This window comes from Miscanthus floridulus, chromosome 1 (assembly GCF_019320115.1).
Source record: "Miscanthus floridulus cultivar M001 chromosome 1, ASM1932011v1, whole genome shotgun sequence".
In the NCBI taxonomy this organism is placed as follows: domain Eukaryota; kingdom Viridiplantae; phylum Streptophyta; class Magnoliopsida; order Poales; family Poaceae; genus Miscanthus; species Miscanthus floridulus.
The window spans coordinates 152,738,831-152,762,659 of record NC_089580.1 but is presented as its reverse complement, the minus strand read 5'-3'; the positions used below and the strand labels follow the sequence as shown (position 1 = coordinate 152,762,659).

Sequence of the window (23,829 nt, the reverse complement as noted above, 5' to 3'; positions counted from 1 at the left end):
GTTCAACAAACTCCATGCGACGCCGCTCGATGACGACTCGTGATTCGAAGAAGCACTCGGGTTGGGTGGATGCACCTGGAGTCATTGTTTTGCATGGAACACGAAGATGACATTTCAGGATTTGCGCATACACGTACGTTCCCAAAGCGCGGACGATCAATGCATGGGGCATGCATGGCTCACGTTCACGAGGTCCATCGTTTGTGAGCACAACACACAGCCTTGGGCCCGCTTCTCTTCACCTTCGTCGATATAGCAATGACCACTTCGCCTCTTTTCTTTCTTAGCATATCTGAAGTTCTGAACAGACTAGTTAAGGGCTCCAAACGTTGGCATACACTCATATGCTCCAAACGTGCCACTCATAATTAAAAAGTTAATAAATGGCCACTACACACTACTACACAAAGTTTAATGGAGGCGGACGTTTTTGATTTTCCGCGGCGGGCAAAGCCGTCCGCCGCGGCCTAGAGGCCACGGTAAATCGTGGCTTAACCGCGGCGGGCGGCTTTGCCCGCCGCGGTTAACCGATTTACCACGGCGGGCGGTGTAACGTGCCCGCCGTGGTAAACATACTTTTACCACGGCGGTCACGTTGAACCGCCCGCCGCGGTAAATTATTTTACCGCGGCGGACACGGTACAGAGCCCGCCGCGGTTATGTTCGTTAGCCGTGGCGGGCATTATTATTTGCCCGCCTCGGTAAATTATTTCCTGAATTAAAAAAAATACAGCAGCCATATAATTAAATTCAAATTCAAATTCAAATTCAAATTCAAATTCAAATCACATCCAGATTTCACAAATTAAACTTAAAAAGTATGCAGGCATTACACATGAGATAATATACATATATATACATTCACTTAGTCGTTCTTGTCATTGTTAATTCATTACATTTACATATTAAAGTCGTTATACATGCCCTAAGGAGTAATCTTGCGGACGCATCATCGTGGGCCATTTCCTCAGTCTCTCGTACTCCGGTAAAATCGCTAGCTGGCTGTTCTCATTGAAGAACGTGCTCCCTTCAAGCACGCATTTGTCTAAGACAAACTTACATATGTCCGCCTTTGTCTGCTTGAAGGAGTGTTGGGTGCTCTGCACGTCTCTCCACCAGTTCAATCCATTCTTGAGCACCCTCCAACTGCTGCTGTACTGCTTGCACTCCCTCAGGTACTCACAGACGTAGAAGCCACAGGTTTGTGATCCTACCGGTTGTTTGGCACACTGCATGATCGATACACAAGCATTAGAATACAGGCATTAGAACGCTTATGAACAGAACGCACAATTAAACCTTTCAAATACTTACCGGAAAGTTGCGTCTGATTTTGATGCGGTTCTTATGCTTAGCCTTAAAATTCTCTGTTCTTCGATCATAGCATTCAGGATCCTTCACGTACTCCTTATAAGCGCTATATGAAATGTACTAGTATTAGGCAGGGCATTAGAATGCATATGAGAAGACAGTTCAGTCACTTACACTCTGAGGCAATCTTCAAAGGCCTTGTACCCTTTTAAGTTTGGCATTCTCAACGAATCAAATACGCAGGCCCTGCCATCCTGAGGGTAGATGATAAATGCAACTCAGTGACCCTCGAGGCCTTGGCTGCGCCATTGAAACAAAATATAGGTTACAATGAGAAATAATAATACTAGCTAGCTACCCACTTATCTCTACAGGCATGTCTTCGACTTACCCAAAGTGGTAGGCAGCTACGATACACCCATTTCTCCTGATCTTCTTCATTACTCCTAGTATGTACCTTGAAATGTTCAACTTCTCATTGTCCATCAGTTTCTTCCTGTGCGCCTCTCTCTGTCGCTTGGTCAAGTCTTTCATGGTTGGATGATTGTCATCTAGGTGGTAACCAATGATGACTCTTTGAGCAATATGCATTGGAGATAGATAGATAACATCAAGTTTTAGTTCCTTGGATATATAGGCCATCAACCTGCAAGGACAAGCCATCGTGGCATATATAAGTAGTCTTGACCGATTCAAAGGCAGGTGATATGTGAAACTCGCAATTCATCACTTACATAGAGAACAAGGTGACTTGGGCGATGTCAAGGTCTTGTTCCCGTAGTAGTCTGTACATGTCGTGGAAGTCCACGGGGAGTTCTACATCGTTGCCGGGCAAGTGGAAGTACTCCGCCACAACCTTGACTAGAAAACCATGTAGGCCAGCTTTTGCCGCTTCCATGTACCAGAGATGAAACCTCCTTGTCTCCCACCTTTCCTCGTCGACGAGCTGGGCCTTGGTTATCATGAACTTCCCATGCTCGTAATGGCCGGGGCAGTCATCCGATTCAGGAAATAGATGGAAAGGTGATCTTGGCCTGGGATAGAAATGTTAGTACCATATTATGGCAAAGAAAAGTTATTAGCAAATTATGCTCGCCGCTACCATACCTTTCGAACTCAAGTGAGTATGTGAGATGCCCTTGGTCGCCTTTAGTCTTCGCCGGCGGTGGAGGACAGTGGCTTGTGCTCGCAATGGCAGCAGGCGGTGTCTTTGCCCCCGGTTCCTCCGTGCCTCCCGGTCCTTTGCTTGTGCCCTTAGACAGACTATCGGGAGGTGCGGGTGGACTTGTTGTTGGAGGAGGAGAACGAGGGTGAGGGCTTGTGCCTCGGGGTGACTTCCTTCCCTTGTCATCCCCGCCATTGCCTTCGTCATCGCCGTCGCCGTGATCCGGATCATCGGGGGGACAAGATCCGGCAACGGATGGTTGTGATGCTGGTGTCGCCATCGGCGTAGAAGTCGGCGTCGAGAGAATGATCTCTATGTCGTCCTTGTTCCACAGGACTTCGGAACCAATGGCAGCTCCAAGGATCGTTACCCCTTGTGCAGTTGGATATTCCATTTCAAATTCTTCGTATTGGGTCGCATACCATGTAAGTATCACGGCAGCATAGTTGGCAGGGATCTGGTCTTGGTTGAAATCTTTGATATCTTCTTTGGGGTGCATGTAACCCTCACCCACGGTCAACTTTTTCGCCCTGCCGAACGGGATGTTGAGGTTGACGCGCATGGGTTGCCGGATGTCGTCGACGGGGTGCCTTGGGCGATCCTCGATCATCGGCAGTGGCTGCCCTTGTGTCTGCCCTTGTGGAACTTGTGGCATGGCCACGCCTGCCTGGCGAAGCATCTGTGACCTCATCGACACCATATCTGGGTCATTGCTCGTGAAGGCTTCTTTTATGGACCGACTGATCATTTCGGCCACGCCTTGATCATAGCCCTTCTGAAAGATGCCCTCCTTGTACCTCTGCCTTGACCGGTATGTGGCAGCGTCGGATTGCCATGACTCCACTGAGTTCCAGCTCATCTTCGACGACATGCCACGGACGCGGCCACGGTGCTCGGGGGTTCCCAGCGCTAGGGTCAGCAAGTCCTGGCCCCTGCAAACCTCGAAGCTGTCCTTGGATTTAGCGGCCTGGATGAGAGCCCTCTCCACCTCCTTGAACTTCAGCTCATTGAACTTGCTCGCGCCCTCCTTGAGCTTCTTCGGCTTACGGGCATAAATGAAGTCCTTAGCCCTCAAGTCTACACCGTCGTACGGATCGGGAAGCCCGACGGCAGCTCTAGCCCTTTCTTCCTCCCGCCACTGGGGCCTCTTACCAGCAAACCCAGTCATGCCCAAGTGGTGGGGGTGCAGGTTCTTCTTCGCGAGTGCGCTGAACTTGGCGCTCTTTGCCTTTGCTTCTTCTGTTGTTCTTTGTTTGCAGAACTCTTCCCAGTGATGTTCCTTCACCATAGTGTATTTGACACAGGGTGACTTGCCTAGCTTCAGGTAGTACCTGGTCAGCATGGACTTGAAGTTTCTAAAGGCTCTTCCTGCCACGTGCATGACCCACTCCCTGCACTTGTCTAGATCGGCGTCCTCGGGATAATGGAAGCTCCTCGTCACCTCACCCCAAATATGTGTCTTGTAGTCGACCGGGACATTGTTCCACTCCGCCCAAGTGATCTCCACCTTGTCCTTGACTATACATGCCACCTGGTTGCTGAACTTGGCAAGGACCGTGGGTGGCGACAATGGGTTTCCCTCTGGTCCCACCTCATGGATCACATGGACTTCGCCGTGGATTTCCCTCCGGTGCCTCCCGTGTTCCCCCCTTCTCAGCTTTGTCCTCTGACCACTAGACTTGCCTGAAGTGGTTGGAGATGGAGCAGGGGGTTCTTTGTCACTGACTTCTTCCTCCTCGAAATTCAATTCTCGAGGCACCACCGGCATCTGTTCAGGGTTTGGAGACCGCGCACTTTCAACTTCGTCGTCCCTCGGTTGGTAGGTCGGATCATCATCGTCCTCTGTACGACGTTTCTTTGTTGGCCTAGGGGTCACGGACACTTGGCTCTCGAGGCTAGTTGATGATGATGCACTAGGGGTAGGGTCGCGCCATTCGCTTATCGGTTCCTCCGCCATTGGAAAGCTACAATGAATACATATTTCAGTTGTATAGACACAGTTATAGAGTAGTAAAGTAGAGTAGTACTAGAGTAGTAAAGTAGTAGTAGTTGGCTCAGATTTGCCCCATTGTCATCACATCGCTTTTAAACTGGTTGCTTGTATCTGGTATACAAGCCATCCTAGTTTAGCGGGGGCACTCGATCATCATCGCCGCTGCCTCAGCATAAAAGGGTTCACATCATTGCATATGCCACTGCCTCAGCAATAAGTTTAAAAGTTCATCATTGCATATGCCAAAAAAGGAAGCAGCCCCATTAAATAAAAACCTTTCACAAATCAAAAACAGGAGCAGCAGTAGTAGAATAGTAGTATAGGAGGGAGTAGAGGAGTAGAGGAGGAGGGAGTAGTAGTAGGTAGTAGTAGTATACTAGTAGTAGTATACTACTAGAAAGTAGTAGGCAGTAGTAGTAGTATACTAGTAGTAGTACAGGAGGAAGTAGAGGTAGGCAGTAGTAGTAGTATATACTAGTAGTAAAGGAGGGAGTGACCAATTCATCTCAAAATTCTCACAAATTATATCAAATTTGGCAAAATTGCAGCAGAGTGACCAATTCATCTCAAAATTCTCACAAATTTAGCTCAGAATTAGTTTAAAGGCAAGGTGCATCATAGGCAGTGGCATATGCTCAGAATTTTGTCATAAATTTCTTTGGCATCATAGGCAGCAAAAAGAATTGAATTCAAATGCTACGGTTCACCAAAAGCATCAAGTAGTAGAGTACCAGTAAGGGGATAAGTAGTAGCTAGCCATCTCAAAAAACTTTCACAAATCAAAAAATTTGCATCAAGCTATAGAGTGTAGGCAGTAGACAGTAGAGTGTAGGTAGTAGAGTGCAGGCAGTGGATTAATGGGCATAATGGCAATTGGCAATGCCAAACTGCCAATGACAAGCAAGAGAGGCAATGCCAAACTGCCAATGACAAGCATGGAATATTAGTGTACTGAATTTCAGAGCAGTATTGAAATTTCAGTCTTGTATTTTTGTATGACACTATCAGAATTTTGATAACAAATTGCAAGCATTTTGTGCACAACAGATTGAGTGAAGATTCTTTTCTATTGCTACCTTTTCTAGTTCATAGTACTTTTGATAATTGATTCCTTTTTGCTGTGTTCTTGTAACTTAATTAAGTTCTCAAACCTGAAATTTAATGAAGCTCTAAATATTAGACGGTTAGAACAAGTGATGACATTATTACCTCACCTTTTTTAACTACTGTGATTCACCCCTCTAGTTTTTTTAACAGAGTTTTGATCCATTACAAGGATTTGAATACTAGGATTGTTAGCACTAGGATTTCATGCCTAGGATTGTGATGGCTGTTAGTGAAAAACTAGAAAATTCCATAATATACATGTAACAAATTGGGCATATTGTTCTTCAGGGCGCATTATAAGTTCCAGTAGATGAATCTTATCTTTTGTTATTGCATCTAATGAATGATTATCAGTTTTAATACCCTGTATTGGCGCAATGGTGCTTTGGCATTGGAACACAAAAAATCTGATGACTTTGCCTCCACGTTTTCTGTCATTTCTCATCCTCCTGTGTTACTATCAAATTGTAGACGCATATAGCTGGAGGACAGACACCACCTTTCAATTTCTTCCTATTTTAGATTGATGATTGTTTCTATCAAATTGGTTAATTTATTTTCTGAGGATTAGGTTCTACCAATAGCAGAACTGGTTGATTTGTCTATGCCAGAATATGTTTTTTTAAGGGGGGTGAAGTCCAGCAAGGAAGAGTTGTGAACTTGTGAATAGGGGTGTCTTTTTTGCTGGAACTAAGTCTTTCTAAATCATTGCAGATAAATTCACAAGCCAAATGGATTAGGTTCCAATCGATTAACAAACTTAAATTTTTTTCTGAATCAACTAAACAACAGTTGGAATTGGAAATTAAGGAGTAAGACAGGAGAGAAATGTACCAAATTGTAGGTTGCAGCTGTACCAGAGCAGACGAATAGGAGTGCAACCTTGAAGGCCCGACCGCAGGAACGGAGCTCCGGCCACCAGCCTGCGCCCTACAAGCCGTGGGTGGTGGCGCAAGACAGCCGGGGCCCGGGGGCGGTGCAGCACGCCGCCGCTGCTCTGCCTACACCTTTCCGGCGGTGACGCCGGCCGGGCTACGTGAGCACGGCCGTGGGCGAGAAGGGAGCACTCGAGATGGTGGCGGCGGTAGGATCCAGTCACTGCGAGGTGCTAGGGTTCCGGTGAGCAGCCGAGTCGAGAGACTCGAGAGCACGGGGGCGGGGCGCGGGCAAGGGAGAGGAGGACGGGGGCGCGGACAGGGCACGGGGAGGAGAACGGGGGCGGGGGTCGGTGCGCGGAGGAGCTCAATCGGCGGTGGAGCCCGGCGGCGGCGGCGTGAGATTTTGGCAGCCCTTCGGGGTAAAACTGAACCGCGCGAAAGACCGCCGAGATGTTGAGGGTGGGGACGGCTTATATAGGTTGAGATTAACCACGGCGGTCAACGTAACAGCCCGCCGCGGGAAATGTTTAACGCGGCGGTCTGTTAAGTTGCCCGCCGCGGTTAATCTATTAACTGCGGCGGGCGCTGTTATATGCCCGCCGCGGTAAAGATCATCAGTTCAGAATTCATTAGGTATTTTAAGTCTCATGAAGATGAAACTAGTCTATACTAACATAATTCATTAGCTAATTCATTAGCTATATTCATTAGTCTATACTTTTGAGGTCCCTTGGCTTTTTATTACTTGACTTTTGTAGCACACTTAAGAATCTTATCCTCTTTTATAGAGTATGCATATAGAGTATCTGGGATTGTTACATATAGAGTCTCTAAGATACATTATTATATATATGTCTCTGGGATACGTATAGAGTCCACTACATTATTACATATATATATATGTCTCTGGGATACATAAATCATTTTGGTGCAGGTGCTTTCACCGTCCTCTTCTCACCATCGGGGCGGGCCCACGGCATCATCCTGGACTTGTTGAATCGGTCCTCGACGGCCTTGATCTTCTTTGGGTGATCGGTAAAAAGCTCGAGCTCTGCGTAGTTGTTGTATTGTTCGGGACTCTGCACCCCATCAGCTCCCACAATCCGCTGCTTTCCGGACACAACCACATGCCTTTTTGGGTCCTCTGCATATATATAGTAGGCCACTTGTGCGACATTGGTTGCTAGTACCCACGGGTCATCTTTGTAGCCGATACTTTTGAGGTCCACGGTGGTTAGCCCATAACTGTCCACTGCAACCGCATTCGGTTTGACCCACTGGCAATGGAAGACGGTTATGCGTAGGTTCTGGCCGTAGTCAAGTTCCCATATTTCTTCAACTTGCCCATAGTATTGCCTCCTCTGGCCCGTGTACTCTTCTTCGCCCTCGTATCGAACACCGCAGTTCTGTGCCGAGCTCTTCTTGTCCTTGTCTTTCGTGTGGAACCTGTAGCCCTGGACGTCATACCCTTGCCACGTGGTGATTTGGCTGGATGGGCCTAACACAAGCCTCTTAACGGTCTCCGTATCTTCATCAGGGCATCCTTCAAGGGGTATGTGTTGCTCTTTGAGCCAGTCTACGAAATTGCTCTTGTGATGGTTCTGGACCCATGCCTCCGTGCGTTGTCCATCATTAGCGGCGCGGATCTCTTCCAGGTTCTTTTCAATATATTTCTCCATGCTCACTAACTGATGAAGGATGCTGTAATGAGCTTCTTGCACCATTCGGTTTGGCACATCGGTGCGCACTTTTCGGCCTGTGCACCCCATTCCTGAGGTTTTGCCTTCGTGGTGATGGACAGGCAACCCAATCACCCTCCCATCTCTTATGTACCTCATACACCAGTTCACGGCCTCCTCCGTTGTGTATGCCTCGATCATAGAGCCCTCCGGGTAAGCGCGGTTATGGACGTATCTGTTGAGGGTGGACATGAACCGCTCGTACGTCCACATCTGGTGTAGGTACACGGGGCCTAGTTGATGGATCTGATCGACCATATGCATCATTAGGTGTGGCATAATATCAAAGTAAGATGGTGGAAAGCACATCTCGAGCTGGCAAAGGGTCTCCGCGATGAACTCCTTAAGGGCAGGCAGCTCAGCCTTATCAATGACCTTTGAGTGATGCGATTAAAGAAGTATGACATCCGTGTGATGACCATCTTCACGTACTCTGGACGGATAGCCCTAATCGCAATTGGTAGGAACACCGTCAGCATGACGTGGCAGTCGTGTGAGTTGTAGCCGGTCATTATGAGGTCTTTCATGGAGACCAGGCTCTTGATGTTGGAAGAGAAACCAGTCGGCACCTTGATACCCCTAAGCAACTTAAGAAAAGCCGTCCTCTCGTCTTGCGTTAGGTTGCAGGCCGCACCCGGGATATCGACTTTACCATTCTAAGGCGGTCCCGGGTGAAGGTCCGGCCTGATGCCCAGATTGACAAGATCCGTCCGTGACTTAATACCATCCTTTGTCTTGCCCTTGATGTCCAGCAGGACACCGATCGTGCTTTCGAAGACATTTTTCTCCAGGTGCATGCAGTCGATGGCATGGGGTGTATTCAGTGTTTTCCAATACGACAGGTACTTGAAGAAAATTGACATCTTCTTGAAAGGTACGGCGGCGGGGACTTCCTCCGTCTGGTCCCGCTTTCGCTTCCTTGTCTGCTTGGGCCCCTCTTTAGGCGGCTTCTTCTTCTTTCCAAACTCCACCTGATCCATGTCCTTGACCATCTCATACACCTTTGTTCCCCAACTAGTCTGCGTCATTTGATCACGCTGCGGCTCATCTTGATTGTCAAAGTATTTGTTCATAATACTTCTTCTATACCTATGATTTTTGGTGAGGAACCGTCTGTGCCTCGTGTACACCATCTTATTGGATCCCTTAAGGTAAGTGTAGCAGGTCTCGTCGATACAAATTACGCAGCCGGTCTTCCCTTTGATCTGCCCCGATAGTGAGAAGAGACCGGGGTAATCGGTGATGGTGACAAAGATGATTGCTTTTAGTGTGAACTTCTCCTTGCGGGATGCATCCACCATCTAGACCCCAACATCAAATAGTATCTTCATTTCCTCCATGAACGGCTCTAGGAACACATCTATATCGTTGCCGGGCTGCTTCGGTCCGGAGATAAGCATGGTCAGCATAAGGTACCTACGCTTCTGACATAGATGGGGAGGTAGGTTGTACATGGTGAGCATGACGGGCCAAGTGCTGTGCGAGCTGCTAAGCTCACCGAACGGGTTCATCCCGTCGGTACTTAGCGCGAACCTAACATGCCTGGGCTCCTTGCCAAACTCCGGGTAGGCCTTGTCGAAATCCTTCCACTGCTTGCCATCGGATGGGTGCCGTAGCTTGCCATCGTCGTTTAGGCGGTCAACAGATGCATGCCAGGACATGAGCTTGGCATCGTCCGGGTTCCCGAATATTGCACGCAGGCGATCGGTCATGGGCAGGTACCACACCGACAGTGCTGGACTTTTCCTATGCGTGTAACCCTCTTCTTCATCGTCCTGCTGAGCCGAGATCTGTTTGGCCACACTGCTCTTCTTTGCCCCCTTCTTGTTCTTCTTCCGACCACCCCGCAAGCCTCCCTCGTCTTCTGCATCCACGCGACAACCAGCATTTTTCTTGTACCGACTAAAGCCGCAGTGCGGACAACTCGTCAAATTCTCATACTCATTGCCCCGATACAGGATGCAGTGGTTAGGGCATGCATCAAACTTTCTAAGCTTCATCGCCACTGGCCGGATCAGCTTCTTGGCCCGATAAGTATTGGCGGGCACCTTGTTAGCCGTTGGGTACGTGGTGGCAAGGTAGCTTAACAACTCATTGAAGCTAGTGTCAGACCAACCATGACGAGCCTTCAACATCAACATATGGAGGTTAAAACGGAGCGCCGTGCAGTCCTTTGGACAATCGCCGCCGTCCTTATAGAGAGGATCAACTGCCGCCTGTTTCAACTCTCTGAAATTCTCCAACCACTTTGGGCAACCCAACACAACGTCGTCTTCATCGAAGTGTTTGACTAGATCTTCAACAAGCTGCACATCCTCAGGTTGGCTCACAGTATCCTGACCATCAACACCGTCGCCAGCTTCGTCGGCCATGTCTTGCATTACATCATCCACCGTGATGTAATCACGACAACTGTTATCACTGTCGGCTGGCGCAGCTGCTGCGGAAGGATCTTTATTCACCGGTGGTGCTGTCGTCGTTGGCGTCGAAGAGGTAACTCCAGATGCAGCGCCACTCGCACCAACTCTTTCGCCGTGAAATGTCCAGACTGTGTAGCCCTCGATGAAACCATACATGATCAAATGAGTTTGCATCTCGCTGTCTCGGTGGGCTTTTAGGTTCTTGCAACGAGAACATGGACATATGGTTGTCATCCGCTTCAGTCTCTCACGGTGAGCTTTACCAGCCGCAATAAACTTCCTTAATTCAAAGAGGTACTGCGGATCATTCACTCTATCGATCCGGTACATCCATTCCGATCTATCCATCGTATCTGCAAACATTATCCATCACAATCAACATTAAATAAAGAAGAATTAGTAGAAATTGATGATTTTTACGTCCAAAATCATGAAAAAGAGAGGAAATGACGATGTGAAAGATGAAGCATGCATCTATGATGAATCTAAAGTTAAAGAAATACATGACATCATTTTTTCCATTAAAATTGATCTAGATCTAGATCTAGATCTAAAGAGAACTCTAGGTGATGGAAATAAAGAGAGAGGATGGAAGGAGAGAGGGAGAGCCTTTATGAACCTCTTATGATGTCCTCCTCCCTCAAATCCAAGCCCTTCAACTCAAATCAAAAGTTTCCTCAAATTTTAGGGCAAAGCCTCCCCCCATGAGTTTTGAGAGAGAAAGACCCGTGGAGAAGAAGGAGGGTCTGAGGTCTGTATATGTACAGGATTTACCGCGGCGGGCAACATAAAACGCCCGCCTCTGTAAATCAAGTCTTTACCGCGGCGGGCAGTTTAAAGCGCCCGCTATGGTAAACCGTATTAACCGCGGCGGGCTATTAATACCGCCCGCCGCGGTAAATAACGATTTTCTGCGGCGGGCAGGTAAGGTCGCCCGCCGCGGTAAACCAATTTCCCGCAGCGGGCGCCCCGGTGGCCGGCCTCGCTGGCCGGCCACCGGTTAACCGTGGCGGGCAAAAAAGGTGCCCGCCACGGAGCGTGTTTTGGCCACACTGCGCAAATTCATTCCTGTAGTAGTGACATGCTCCAAATGTTGCTACTCACAAACAATTAATAAACCGGCCAATACATGCTTCAAACGTTGCCACTCACAGGCAATTAATAAACGGCCACTAATCAGAAAGTCATAACGAGCTGCTTCGTTGCATCACGAAACCGTGCGGCGGTCTAGGACCGAGGAGTCAGCTGGTAGGATTTATAAACTATCTTCAACAAATATGACCCAAATACGAGTCCCGATGAATTCTCTCACAACAATTCAGCTGGAACAATATTTTTCAGCCAGTTTCAGCCAAGATTCGAACCAGCGAACGGGGCCTTATTGCTATTTTCCAATAGTGGGCGCAAAAGAAGACCCCGTGCATGGACGCGCGACCGGGCGACAACAGTTTGAGCGGTGTGGGGCCGGAGCTAGGCACACACTACGTGAAAAATAATTTGTAGCAACGGAGTTTTTTTAGGGCGGTTGGCATTGGAGCAGCCCCTACAGTGACGTGCTCGGGCTTCAGCACAGCAGCCGCCCCTACAAATGACACAGTAGGGACGGCTGGTAATACGAGCCGCCCCTATAAATACATCGATTTGTAGGGGCGGCTGGTATGTAGAGACGGCTATTACCGGTCGCTGCTATGTCCATTTCTAGGCGCTCCCGAAAAATAAGACCCCGTGCTCCGAGCCTTGGTATAGCCCACGTGTTAGACAGAGGGGATGAAAAGAATGGCGCTGAACCAGGCTCACGGCGGCCACGCACCCCGCGTAAGTAAAAAAATTCCCCGTCCTTATCCTTTCACTTGGGCGGACTCTTCCTATCTCCCCGTTTTTCGCCCTCTCCTCTCTCTCAGAAAGACGGCGGCGGCCGGCCGGAGCACAACGCAACCCAGGCGAGGATGCCGCCGATGCGTGTCCGAGGTAAGCACCTTGCTCCCTCTCTCTGTTCCGTCTCACAGCTTCTCCCTTTGCTTCCCACACAGGGTCATGGAAGAGATTCTGGATGTGGCAGATCCAGCAGCCATGAGCGGGTGAGGTTCCAACGAAGGGTGGCCCAACGCAGGCAATGTCAACAGCGGCTTCACTTCCCCTGGATCCAGCGAGGTGAGCCCCTGCTCCTCTAGTTTTCCCCACACATGTCTATGGTGGGATCCAGTAAGGTGAGCCCCTTCTCCTCCCCACGCAGGTCCATGGCGTGGCAGCCATGCACAAGGTACTTGCCCATGGAGGAAGATGGCAGATCCGACGGATCCATGACATGAAGGCACACAACCCCAACGAGATCCATCTCCAATGTTCCTTATTCAATAGTTAAGTATCTGGCCATATACGTGAGGGAAAAGTTAAATAATGTACCACCTAAAAGCGTGCTTATTGTCTTAATATTCCTTGTTTGAAAAGGCCAGATCTGCAAAGTATGGAGATAGTTTCAAGTATTTTTATTATTTGAATAGATAATGCCTTTCTCAGCTAACTTTTTGATCTAATTTGTTATGCTATATCCCACTGATGCAGACAACTCTATTATCTAATTACTCACAAGCTGACACAAGAAAGAGATGACACATTCTGACATGCCTCAGGAAAAGAAAATGCATGGTAAGATTATTATCTTATTTTTTTCTCTAGTTCTGCATAATGTTGCCGTAGCCTATATCAAACTGATTTAGGTAATTTATTTACCCTTAAATAGAGTGCTAGTACACTGAATTTTGTTTGAATAATCTTCCCTGCAACTACAAGTGTACATCGATGATAATGCAAGCAAACACATTGGTATCCTCTTGCGTCGCGCAGCAGCATTTTGATTCAGCAAGTACTCTTCCATAGTTATTTTTAATATGTGATTTCTGTATAGTTTTGTTTATTTTGGAAGAAGAAAATGACATGGTAAGATCAGGCTACCATGGTACAAGACTGAATATTCTTATTCTTTTTGCTGTCCAAATAATATTTTAAATTTGAACATTTTGGATCTAAAGATAGGTTCTAGTGCACTATCTTGTTGAAGTTTTCTGAGCTACAAGAAGTTCCATATGCTTTGTTCACTACGCCAGATTTACACATCACTGCCGATATCATCACTGCCGGATTTGTGAGAACCGGCAGTGATGTGCCTTCACTACCGGTTATGAGCTTGAAAATGAAAAAAATAATTGGTGCTAGGCTAAAACCGGCAGTGAAGGACCACATCACTGTCGGTTTATGGGTTCAATCGGCAGTGTTTTGGCGGGTACTCATCACTGCCGGTTTAAGCCAAGAGCCGACAGTGATTTAGCTCTATCACTATCGGTTCTAGCCAAGAACCGATGGTGATAAGCCTACAACATAAAAAGGTTGCAGCCGTCCTCTTTTTCCTCCTCTCTTCAATCCCGAGAACAGAGGCGTGCGTTTGGATCCTTCCCTTTATTGTTGTGGCTGCTCTTCACCATAAAGCTAGTGCTTGGATTTTGAAGAATGGCTTGATCTTTTTGGTTTAAGGTTAGTAACAAACATTCACTCCTTTGATTTTGTTGTTTAATTAGCTTTGTTTTGATGGCTACATTGCTCGATTCTCATTCTAGTTCTTTCTCCATTCTAGAGAGCACTTTTCCAATTGGACATTTGTGCAAGGTTCAAATTATGGTGAATCCATTATCCAAAAGGTTGGTGTCTATGAACACATTTAAATTCCTAGCTAATTATTCCATGGTGGTCAAGATCATCATTGTTAGTATGTGATGCTATAATTAGTTCTTAGAAATAAAGTAGAATAGTTGTTCTTCAATATTGTGCAATAATTGTTTTTTACTACGATTTTTAATTTACAGGGCCGGGGCTACCAATTTTAATCTTTCAATAATTAGTGTACAATAATGTTTTCCAAAAATGCTACTTTCGAGCTATAATTGTTGTTCATGAAGCTTGATTTCTTATTAATTCTTTGTAATTACTGTCTCAGTATTTTTTTATGGAGAGATGGATCGAGAGTGGATGCATCTGTCCCGAACGGACAAGCGGTACATGCATGGCGTCAGCCAGTGTATCACCGATGCCAAAGCCCATGCTAGGAATGCGAACCCTGTCTTCTGCCATACAAAGATTGTAAAAATCATAGGAACTTTTGTCAAATTAAGTCTATACGATCGCACTTGATTATCAGGGGGTTCATGCCAAACTATATGATATGGACTATGTATGGCGAGGTTGGTGTGAATTTTCTGTAGGAAAACGATGATGATGTGGACATGCCTGACGTAGCCATCCACGATGTTGATGAGGAACCCGGTGTCAACACGGAACCTATGGCCATAATTAATAATGTGTTTAGGAACACGCTAGCTGACGACACAGAGGATAATGATGGCATTTCTTAGTTGCTACGTAATGTAGAGATCGAATGTCTTAGTAAAAGACAGCTGAGAAAGCTAGAGAAAATGAGACAAGATGGTAAAACATCATTGTATAGGAATTGTCCAATGAGCAAACTGGAAGCCAACATCATGCTGTTAGAGTTCAAATCGACAAACGGACTGAGTGATAAAGGCTTCGATCAGTTGTTAGGTATAATAAGGAAAATGCTCTCAGAAAAAAATGAGTTGTCAGAAAAGACATTTGGCCAAGCAAATGATCTGCCCCATCGGCCTCGAGGTTGAAAAAATCTACGCGTGTTCCAATGATTGCATATTATACCATGGAGAAAAATACAAAGATTTGGACAAGTGCCCCAAGTGTGAAGCTCCACGGTACAAGGAAGGGCCGTCAGATAAGGGTACCAAGACCAAAGGAGGTCCCGTAAAGGTAATTTGGTATTTCCCTATAGCTCCCCGGGTGCATAGGCTGTATGCATGTGCAAAGTCAGCCAAGCTGTTGCGCTGGCATGGCGAAGAGCGTAAGAAAGATACAATGATGAGGCACCCCGTTGATGGGCATGACTGGAGGACTTTCAATACTATGTTCTATAAGGACATCGGTGGAGAGGTAAGGCACCTTTGGTTTGCTTTGAGCACAGATGGGATGAATCATTTCGATCAGGTTAGAAGCAATCATAGCACCTGGCCAGTGACGCTCTGTATATACAACCTTCCACCTTGGGTCTGTATGAAGCGGTCGTACATTCAGATGTCACTACTGATCCAAGGGCCAAGACAACCTAGGAATGACATCGATGTGTTTCTAGAAGCAGTGATCGATGAACTGGTGGAGATGTTTGAAAAGGGTGTGCCGGATGTTTGGGATGAGTACAAAAAAGAACATGTCACGATCAAGGGAGTACTTATCGCTACAATCACCGACCTACCAGGTCGAGGTTCGTTGTCTGGAGAGAAGACAAAAGGCTATACTAGATGTGTCGAGTGCTTGGACGACACCGATGCGGTAAATCTGCCAAATAACTCAAAGATAGTTTATATGGGACATTGTAGGTTCCTACCTAAGGATCACTCTTACCACGGGAATAGAAAAGATTTCAACGGTACTATTAAGAAACTCTTAGCTCCAAAATATCGAGACGGGCCTGCGATACTTCGAGAACTCAATAAACTGGAGGTTGTCCTTAGGAAGGGGGGACAATGCAGTAGCAGCGCCTGATGGGAGCGTTTGGAAGAAAAAAAATCGGTTTTCTAGAAACTACCTTACTGGCCATTTCTGAGTGTATGCCACTGTCTTGATCCTATGCACATCACTAAAAACGTGTGCGCTAACACTCTTAACACCTTGGACACCGGGGGGACATCGAAGGATTCACTAGCCTCACGCCTAGACATGCAACACTTGAGAATCAGGAAGGACCTACATCCCGTGGAGCTCGAGAATGGTCAGTTTGAACTTCTGGTTGCGTCATGGATATTGAAGAAGGAAGAAAAGCGTGAGCTTATTTCTTTCTTCATTGAACTCAAAGTCCCGACAGGCTACTGTGCGAACCCGAAGAGGCTAGTGAACATGAGAGAACTCAAGTTCAACTATGACCCTATGAAGGTCGATGACTATCATGTCATTATGACTCAACTGCTCCCTATTGCCCTGCGTGGTATCGTCCCCCCAAAGGTCCGTGCCCCAATCATAAAGCTTTGCTCGTTCTTCAACGCGATCTCAAAAAAGGTCATTGATGTGTCCACGCTAGAGCAGCTGCAGCGGGATATAGCCAAAACTCTCGTTAGGCTTGAGATGCATTTCCCGCCGACTTACTTTGATATCTCATTGCATTTGCTCATTCATCTTGTTGATCAAATTAGAGCCCTTGGCCCAATGTACCTGCATCAGATGTTCCCTTTCGAAAGATTGATGAAAGTTTTTAGGAGGTATGTTAGGAACAGATTCAGGCCAGAAGGGGGCATGGTTGAAGGATGGTCAACAGAGTAGGCCATTGAGTTCTACACATATTATCTGGACATCAAAAGGGTCGGAGTTCTAGAATCTCGTCATGAGGGAAGACTACGTGGCAAAGGAACGATCTGGGAGAAATCTGTTACAGTAGACGACTTTGTTTCTTTCAGACAAGCACAGTTCGCTGTTCTCCAGCAAGCCGAGGGTGTGATGCCATACATTGATGAGCATAGACAATCGCTGCAAACTCTGTATCTGAGCAAGTCATAGGCTTGGCTGGATAAAAAAACATAAGGAGGAATTTGTCAGCTGGTTGCGACATCGCTTGCTTGGAATAAAGTTGGGTAATCAACTGGATGCCTTAGCCAAGAGACCTTCGAGTACATATCTTAAGTACCAAGGGTTTGAGATCAATGGATTCACATTTTACACAAAAAAGCAAGATGGAAAGAGCACATACCAAAATTGTGGTGTTCGTTTTGATGCTCACGATAAAAACGACAACGTGCAGGCGACATACTATGGTTTTATAGAGAAGATATGGGAGCTAGCCTATGTTCTGTTGAAGGTAGCTCTTTTTCGCTGTCAGTGGGTCCAGCTCGAGAAAATCAATACTGACAGTGAAAGGTTCACTACTGTTGACCTCACTAAGACCGCATACAGAGACGACCCCTTTGTCCTTGCAAGAGATGTTATGCAAGTCTTCTATGCAAGGGACAACAAGACAAAAGGAAGGCTAAAAGTAGTCCTAGAAGGAAAAAGGAAAATTGTCGGTGTCGATGGAGTGACGGACGAAGAAGACTATAGGGGCTATCAGGAAATGCCTCCATTCAGAGCGAATGTACCCCTACCTATCCTTCAAGAGGGTGACGAACCTGCTTACGTACGAATTGATCACAATGAGATCCTCATTGTTGATGCACCTAAAGATAGTTAGATATTATTAACTATGTAATCATTATGTAGATGTGTCAGTAATTCACACTGAATATTTAATTTATATTTTGTGCGCATCTCTACAATTTAATTATTGACTATGTAATCAAATATTAAGATGATGTTCACAAACACTATTATTTGATAATTATAGACCATTAATTAATTATCATAGAATTAAATAATCAAGACACAAAATTTTGTGTTATTTTAGAATATAAACAAACTGTATTATTTCTATTAATAAATAAATAAAGAAAAGCAAACTAAGCGAACTCCCTATCCTAGCTCAGCGGTTAAGGCCGCGCACTCTGTACTTTGAGACCCGCGTTCGAATCCCAGGCGGGTCAAACTTTTTTTAATTTTGCATTATTATTTAGTAGTGCATTACGATGGGATAAAAGAAAAAAATAAAACTATTCTAACCGAACTCCCTATCCTAACTCAGCGGTTAAGGCCGCGCACTCTCGACCCCACGACCCTACTCGAATCTCAAGCGGGCCAAACTTTTTTATATTTTTTACAAAAGTCTGCGATGGCAGGCACCAAACCGACAGTGTTTTTTTAATATTTTTTACTAAAAGATGGCGGCAGGGCCCTTCACTGCCGGTTTTGGTTTTAAAACCGACAGTGATTGTTTCTATCACAGTCGGTTGCTCAAACCAACACAGAAGGACCAATTCGCTGTCGGTTTTTAAACTAAAACCGACAGTGATGTGTAGATACTCCTCACATGCCAACAGTGCTCCAATGACCACAACAGTTGGAACACTGCTTCCACCTACCCCGACAACTTTAGTGTAGAAATAAAAATGTACCACGACTGCTAGCCCTTATAAAATGGCCCTTGGCTAGGAGCTAGCATCTCCATGCATGTTGGTTTCAGCCAGGCCTTATCAGTCATGATACAATGTTTTTCTCTCACAGCAAACCACAGATATCGTTATGCATCGTAGTCCACCAAAATGGTGCACACATGAGGTACTAGAAGAATGCTACTGAAGATAGAGCAACACCAAAGATTGGAGATGCCATGAGGTTCACAGAGCCATCCGCTGTGGTGACGAGCTAAATCCAATGTGCTCTGGACTGTACCAAGAAAAAGGCCATATACAGCAGAGGCATGGATTCATCGATGCCACCTTATCATCTCCAACTGGTATAGCTCGTAGACCACCTCGGTGCTGTTGTTTGAACCCTAGTTGGTGCAAGAAGAATGCTACTGAGGTGGTTAAATTATAATGTGTTGATACACATTGATGGTAACATTGACCTGTACGCAAATAGGTCTTTGTTATCGTATATGGAATTTTAGTGTAAGGTCTTTGTTGTCGTATATGTAACTTATTTCTAATTTTTTGTAAGTTTTTGATGTATTTCATTACTATCTAAATAAATATATCGTTCTTGTTAAAACTTTCTCACTATAGTATCTAAATAAATATATCCTTTACATATATGCACCTTCACTATCGGTTCTATTTAGAAACCGGCAGTGATAGCCACCTTTACTGTCGGTTCTATTTAAAAACAGCAGTGATGTCCATGCCCCCATATATAAAACAAACTGCCAACCACATACATCGATCCCACCCACCCACGAACTCTCTCAATCTCATTTATCATGTTTTACTCTCACTTCTCAAGACATCCACTCTCTCTACGTGATTTGGTCATGGCTCCTGCATTTTTCAATGGTATTAATATGTTGTCTTCTCCAATATTCTATCTATATTCATTTGATCTATATTTATATTCATGTTTCTTTGCATTCTACATTTATATATATTTTTATTCCTTGCATTCGATCTATATTTAATTATGTTGCCACATTTTACTTGGAAGAATTTTTTGTGCATATATTTTATGTTCATATTTTTTTTGCATTTTATCGATCAGGTGGTATGAACAACGGACCTCCCCCACCACAAGAACCAGGTTTCCACCCTAGCGATGAGCCATTCGCTCCTAATGTGGCCATTCCACGGTTCCCTGTTCTAGCTATTGTATGAAATATTTTCCAACATCATTGGACTTCATCGTCGAGAACATGACATCTAATGCAAGTGGTCGACTATGGACATGTGAACTTAGTTTTTTCATCCCTGTGAGGGGTTCAAATCATCAAAACCATATCCACGGGACGGGAATACAGAGCCCGGACATGATAAGCGCCCAATTAAGTGCCATGCACATCTGTTTAGAGGCACTTCGACGTATTTGCTATGATGTGCCTGATTTCTCGCACTTCAAGGCACTTGCTTTGAATGCTGGTGATATCCCTGTCCCGCAAGCAAGCGAATAGTTTGCAAGCTACAACCATGCAGATGTGGTAAAATTGTCACTTATTCCTGAGTCAGGGTTATTTATTATTTATTATTATAATAACATTCTCTAAATTTTTTTTCTCCACATGTAGATTACGCTATAGGACCTTACCTATGCTGCATGTGGCTTGTGGGCCATTCTAGACCAAGCTACGGAGCAACTCGGGTACGATTGGGACTTCTGTAATGGAAACCTAAGCCAGCTTACTATAGAAGGACGTCAGTACTGCATAAGGATTACTAACAGGGGCAGTGGTCGTTCAGTAGGTTACATCTATGACCGACCATTCTTTCGGTATTGTGAGGCATGAGAGAGTGCGCTCATACGGGCATTGGACTTCATCGATACAAGCGGATACATAATCTGTGACATTAATTACCATATATGGCTATAGAGGCATGTTAGTGTGCGTAGCCCGATCGATCCCGGCAGTGATTCCGATAGTAATTAATGTTTATTTAGCTAGGTTTTCAAGGTCGTAGTTTAATTGGGTTCTAATTTTAATATGTACGGCTTTGTGTGTTTAATTATTGTCATGCATGTAATTCGTGTAATATTTGTTGGGCAATTAGAAATATACATTCCTGTGTCGTATTGGTCTCAAAATTATTCTTAGGCTTGCATGTGCCACGTGTGAAGGAAACACCAAGTTTGGGATTTTTCGGAGATGGTTTGCTACTTTATGAGGTTTAATTGAATTTTCGCGCGACGAGATCGTTTAATTATAGGTTGAACTGAGTCTACCCACGAAAAGATCTGGAATGGTGCTAAACTTTTACACAGGCTCTAATGTGCTCTAGGGATAAGAATTTTGTAGAGGTGGATAAAAAAATCTATTGGGCCCAAGATGAAATTCACCTCTTTTGTCTCATTCGGCACAGAGAAAAATATAATTAATAAAAAAATGATTAGGAAAACCTAAGATCCTATGTGGGATCCTAATTTGGGTGTACAAGCATGCCAAAAAAAATTTCAAGCCATTTCGACATAGGTGGAGTATACATGCTTCACAGAGGTACATGTGTCCTTTCATCAAACCATGACTATACACAGGTTATCAAGGTTTATGTGGTTCATATGCCTTTCGGTGTTGTATTGGTCTCAAACTTTTTCTTAGGCTTGCACGTGCCACGTGTGAAGGAAACACCAAGTTTTGGATTTTTTGGAGATGGTCTGCTACTTTCTGAGGTTTAATTGAATTTTTGCGCGACGAGACTGTTTAATTATAGGTTGAACTGAGTCTACCCACGAAAAGATCTAGAATAGTGCCAGACTTTTACACAGGATCTAATGTGCCCTAGGGATAAGAATTTTGTGGAGGTGGATGAAAAAATCTACTGGGTCCAAGATGAAATTAACCTTCTTTTGTCTCATTCAGCACACAAAAAAATATAATTAATAAAAAAATAATTATAAAAACCTAAGATCCTATGTGGGATCTTAATTTGGGTGTACAAGCTTGCCAAAAAAATTTCAAGCTATTTCGACATATGTGAAGTATATATGCTTCACAGAGGTACATATGCCCTTTCATCGAACCATTACTATACACATAGGTTATTAAAGTTTCTGTGGTTCATATGCATTTCGATGTTGTATTGCTCTCAAACTTTTTCTTAGGCTTGCACATGCCACGTGTGAAGGAAACACCAAGTTTTGGATTTTCCAGAGATGGTTTGCTACTTTCTGAGGTTTAATTGAATTTTCGCGCGACGAGACCGTTTAATTATAGGTTGAACTGAGTCTACCCACGAAAAGATCCAGAATGGTGTCAAACTTTTACACATGATCTAATGTGCCCTAGGGATAAGAATTTTGTGGAGGTGGATGAAAAAAATCTATTGGGTCCAAGATGAAATTCACCCTCTTTTGTCTTATTCAGTACACAGAAAAATATAATTAATAAAAAAATGATTAGAAAAACCTAAGATCATGTGTGGAATCTTAATTTGGGTGTACAAGGTTGCCAAAAAATTTTCAAGCCATTTCAACATAGGAATACATATGCTTCTATTTATTCAATATATAAAGGGGAAATTGGCTGGCGGACACCCACAGTGGTGGTCGTTTGCTGACGGACACTTAAAGTAGAGCTATATACTAGAAGACACTCTGGTTTGTTGTAATTATGCTAGAGAACATCGTGGGCCTGTTTCCACCGGTTGAGGAGAGAGAAAAATTTAGTTTGGGCATCCGGTGCCCCTGAGCCACGTTTGAGCTTGCTCACAGCGTGCACGGCGCTGTCGGTGCGCGGATCGAAGCCCGACTCGAACATGTAGTTTTGTACCTCGATCCGGATCATCTCCTGCATCATTAGCAGGAACTTCGAGCTGAATGATGCTGGCAGTGGCGGCAATAAGGCGGACGTGGACCGGATCAAGGCCCCCTGGAACCCCGAGGAGGACGAGGCCCTGCAGCGGCTCGTGGCCCGCCACGACGCCCGCAACTGGTCCCTCATCAGCCGCTCCATCCCGGGGTGGTCTGGCAAGTCATGCTGCCTCCGGTGGTGCAACCAGCTGTCGCCGTAGGTGGAGCACCGCCCCTTCACGCCCAAGGAGGACGACACCATCCTCCGTGCGCACGCTAGGTTCGACAACAAGTGGCCCACCATTGCGCGCCTCCTCTTCGGCCGCACCGACAATGCCATCAAGAACCACTGGAACTCTACGCTCAAGCGCAAGTACTACGCCGCCTCCGCCTCTACCGCCACCGGCAATGCGGCGGCCGACCCAAGTGGTGGTGCTGATGCCGACGACGAGCGCTCGCTCAAGCGCACCAGCAGCAACAGCCACCTAGGCCTCTGCTTCCGCCTCGGAAGCCCATCCAGGTCCGACCTCAGTGACTCCAGCCACCATAGCCTTCCCTCCGTCATGCCATCAGCCACAACCACTGCCGCTGTCGCTGTCGCTACCACCGTCACCTCCCAATAGCAGCAACAGCACGTGTATCGCCCCATGCCGTGCGTGGGCGGTGTGGTCGTGCTCCCGGTGGCGCCGTCTCTTGTGCCGCGGCTACCTTCTCTGCCGCTCCACAGTAGCCGCCTCCAGCGACATCCTTGTTGCTGTCCCTCTCCCTGCTAGGGCTGGACCAGCAGCAGCCCGAACCATCCCCAACAATGTTGACACCGACACTACCTCAACCTCCTGTACAGATACAGCCACAACAGCTAGCTCCTCCTCAGATGCCGCCGCCACCCCCGCCGCCACAAGCACAACCGAGTAGGCATTCGACGACGTTCTTCCAGGCACCGCGCACCGACTCGCCGAAGCGGTTGGCGATGGTGAAGAGCGCGAGCGTGGCCATCTATGGCTTGAGCTCGTTGCTGAAGGTAAAGAGCGTCTCCTCCGTGGTGGCGTAGGGGTTGAGCAGCGTGGTGAACTTGCAGAGGCAGCAGAGCAGCTCGTCCAACACGTCCTCCAGCCTATACCGCGCAATGCGCACCATGGACACCAGCCCCTCCACGCACTGGTTCAACGTCTCCTCGTCGTCGGCGTCGTCGAAGATGGTGGCCAGCGTCGTGACGGTGGGGCCCGACACCACGATGAACACCTCCCGGCTTAGCTTGTGCTTGAAGTCGCACGTCATGAAGGGCTCCAGTGCG

General features: G+C 46.1%; 1 pseudogene; it reads left to right on the top strand.

Annotated features, from left to right (window-relative positions):
• Nucleotides 1-11,317: 11,317 nt before the first annotated feature.
• On the top strand, nt 11,318-23,586 carry LOC136465587 (transcription factor MYB44-like; annotated as a pseudogene).
• The last annotated feature ends 243 nt before the right edge of the window (nt 23,587-23,829 follow it).